At 40.5% G+C, this 3858-nt stretch overlaps 1 long non-coding RNA gene across 1 annotated transcript; it reads left to right on the top strand.

Annotated features, from left to right (window-relative positions):
* Positions 1 to 608: 608 nt before the first annotated feature.
* On the top strand, positions 609 to 3194 carry LOC131569001 (uncharacterized). The gene is made up of 4 exons (XR_009275759.1): positions 609 to 674; positions 1372 to 1447; positions 1565 to 2332; positions 3016 to 3194. It is a non-coding gene; the product is annotated as an uncharacterized LOC131569001 (long non-coding RNA).
* The last annotated feature ends 664 nt before the right edge of the window (positions 3195 to 3858 follow it).

The raw sequence follows: 3858 nt of genomic DNA on the forward strand, positions 1-3858 counted from the left end.
ATAAGTGATCCCTTTAGATATTTGCCTGTGTACCTTTTCCTGTAATTCAGAGCTTGCGTTCTGTGGGTTTTATGATAAACCTGTAAAATATGTAAGACTGCTTTTGCAAGTCTGAATCGTTGAAGGCAGCAGTAAGTGGATTTAGAGCCTGTTCTTGACCAGACAACGGGAAAAAGTGTGACTTTGATGCTGAACTTGTTTTTTTCATTTTTCATTTGACTTGTCTGGAATGATTTAGGAATAGAGAGAGCTAGAAAAAGAGAGAAATAGAATTGATTATTGAGCACTCCTCAAATGCTCACCACGATTCAGTGTAGAGCCGAAGTGAAGGGTGATGGAACAGAGCTCTGTGCTTTAGAAGGAAATAAATTTAAACCTGACCTCCGCACAGAGTCTCACTAACTTCTTTTGTTTTAAAATACAAAATATTATTAGGAAGTGTTGGAAGTTAGTGTTTTGGGAAAGAAACGGCAGTTCCACAGAACATTCCATTTAACAGAGGCTCTGGGAACGATTCATGTTGTAACTGCTGTCACTGCAATCAGTTGGTGGTTCAGCCTTGAAATGTGCACTTGCCCTTCTATAAAGCACTGTTTTGTTTGCCTTTCAGTGCTATGAGTCTTGATAAATTGGAGAAGAGCCCAAGAGCAATTTTTCATCCCTTGATATAAAAGGTAGGAAGTGACTTTTTTTGGTTTGGTTCTTTTTCTTTATTATTTCCTGGAAATAAAAGTAATTAAGTATAGGTACTATTGGTTTGTTTCTTCCAGTAGCAGATGATAACAATAGCAGTAGTAATAGTAAAAATAATAATAGAAATAATAATAATAGCAATGTAATACTACTTAAACTGTCTTTATCCATTGAACTGGCCATTTCAAATCAAAACTTCTAAACACAAATCAAACCATCATCCTCGTAGAATCTTTCACAGCAGTGGGCCATAGATCCTGGTTTTGTTGACAGGATTTATTGGTTCTGGAATAGCAAGAGGGAAGTACAAGCCTAACTACTTCTAGCTCACAGACCCATCCAGTGAATACTGCTTTGTGTTTTGGTGGGCTTGTGATGACTTTGAAATCAATTGCTCATTCCAGTAAAAAAAATTAATGTTTTTTTGAACCTGACAGCAGAAATAACTTTAGGCACCAACTTAATAATAACAGATCACCAATTTAAGTTCATAATTTTATGCTGTACTATCAAAGTTTAAAGGTAAATTTTTACTTATTAGGAGATGGTATAAAGTGTATGTTCCAATGTGTTGGATGTATGCAAAGGTACATACGTACCCGAAAGTCCTTAGAGGAAACAAATTTTTACGTCTGCTGTTTGATTGTTTATCATACAATATTTGGTTTTATTTCCCAGGGATCGGTGAATTTTAACTTTGGAGTCCTCTGTGCTAAGGATGCTCAGCCTACAGATGATGAAATGTTCAGTAATGGTGAGTTTTTCACCTTCTCTTTAATTGCTATGCTGATCTGAATAAGAAAAAAACAAAAGCAAGAAAAAAAAAAAGGATGGTTTATTATTTTTTACGCTGTTATGTTTGTTTCCTCAGTATTTGCTGCAGCTCTGCGAACCCAAGCTTTGGGTTCCTTCTGTCCCACTGGGAGTTGCCCAGTTTGGTTGCATCTGGTGAAATTCACCCTGAGACCTTACAGAGCTAGCTCAAACTACGTGAGAGCCATTTGCAGTTCTCTCCAGACACCTGGAGAATGGGTGATGTTTCTGAGGGTCTGGCAAGTATACTTCTATCAAAACTCAGTCTGTGAAATTTCTGGGGAAAACCCTTCTGTGTCCTGAAGGGTTCAAACTCTGGTGAGGATCCAGTTATCAGGTGCTCACCTGGATGGTTCCAGCTCTTAAAGTGAACACTTGTACTCTTACCCTGTAGTTTACATCTATTGTATTTTTGTTATTTTGCAAGATTTTACGGCTTTGCAAAATATTGTGCATTTCACTCTTTGGAACCTCTCAGATCGTTCTTTGGTGCAGCACCACCTCATGGGACACTTGGCTGCCGTCCTGAAGGGGTTGGTCGCTAGAATTGTAAATCCTGGAGAGTTTGTAAGTCTTCTGTCCCCAGGGAGGTACCATGCTTTGTTTACTTTTGTTCTGTTTGTAAGGCGCTGCTTCTCATTGGAAGTATGAATTTCAAACTACCCTGTTCTTATTTTAACTGTTTTCCTGGTTCTCTCCCTACGGCAGGGAAAGACTCTCGTATCCTTGTCGTCGGGCTCGGTGCTGTCCAAGAAGATGCAGAGACTAAAAAAATCATAAGAAGCAAAATATGACTGCAGGGAAAACAAGCTGGAGAGAACAAAAGGTGATATTGTTATCCTTACCCTGTATTAGAAACATCCGCTGTGCTTTGATGCTGGCAGCTGCCAGGGGCTTGTTAGCTCTTTGTAGGCAGGTGTAGGTGTTCACTTGTAGGTTTTTTCTCTGGACAAGTCAATTCAAACTTTGCTAAGCTTATATTTGCAAATTACTCTCTAGCACAGTCCAGCATGACATTTTTGAATGTTGTAAAAATACCATGTTACTTGGAAATTGCTAATGATGAGAAGCTTTAGGGAAAAATAAGATGTCAGGGTTGGGAGATGTGAGAAGAATTTTGAGGGGATGTTAGACTGAAATAAAGCACACTTGAAGCTGGACTGGCACGCTGGCAGATCCCCTATTAAACAGTAGTGCTGAGATTAGCCTGGGGGTTGCCCATTGTTTCTGTAGAAATAAATGTTTTCTGGTCTTCAGAGGTAAGCTGCTTTGAAAAGCTGGAAGGCACAGCATAGTGACAATCCGTGTGCTTCGCATTAAAAATAGATTTCAGAAGGGTCCTAGGCTTTTGTCTTTTCCTAGAAGTCGATGTAATCCTATTGAGGAGTTTTTAATTCTGTGCTGCCATGTCATCGATCAGGGCCCTGTCGTACTAATCATCATACAGATGCAAAACAAAAAATCAGACCCTGTCCCGACCACTTAGAGCCCAGAACACGATTTCCTCAGGCTGCCATTTGTGTGCCATCGGTACTCACCATGGAAGCGAGCTGGGGATTGTTGCACCCGTTGGGAACAAACCGCTTCTCGTCACACAGAAATGGAATTGGGACGACGCCTCAGCCAGCCTCTCTCTCCTGAATCTGCAGCAGAGCAGTTCCAGTCCATGCGGGCAATCCAGTTCCTGACGATCTGAGCGCACGGAGCAGCGCTCAGCTGCTGTGGGGGGCTCAGGGAGGGCAGAGTGTGCATTGTCATCTTCCTGAACCTACAGACGCGAATCAAAGTGAGAAGCCACAGGGTGGAAATCAGTCGCATATATGCTAAATAAAACTTGCAGGTTTTTTTTAAGAATTGTTTTTGCTTGTTCTTTGTTGTGCTTCTGTGCTTAGAAAACCTCCCTTTACAATCAGTTCAATTCATCAATTGAACCTTTGTTTGCAGACTCTCACTGAGCAGAATTTGTTGCAGACTCAGTGCACGCTGTGCAGGCCTCCCGGGAGTGTGAGGAGCTCATGTGTGCTACTTTTTGCTTTAGGACGCTCTGAGGTATTTATTCCTTTTGGGATACATGATGAGAATTCCCAAGAGAGGTAGTTATAAGGTATGACATCGGGAAAAAGCCTGTGTGGTTGGAATGTTGTTGCTGTCAAAAGTTAATTTTGTCTTAGCCAGTAGTTAGCTTTTTGCTTTATTTTTGTGGTATCAATATTTTATTGTTTAAAAAATTCCTTCAAAATAACTTCAGTGGTCGCCCACCAGTACCTTGTTCAGATTTGCCTATTTGCTTGTAGCTGAAATGTTCACATCTTGTTTATCATTCTATTTAAGAAACTGCTGCCCAGCCAACTA

This window comes from Ammospiza caudacuta, chromosome 28 (assembly GCF_027887145.1).
Source record: "Ammospiza caudacuta isolate bAmmCau1 chromosome 28, bAmmCau1.pri, whole genome shotgun sequence".
Lineage (NCBI taxonomy): Eukaryota > Metazoa > Chordata > Aves > Passeriformes > Passerellidae > Ammospiza > Ammospiza caudacuta.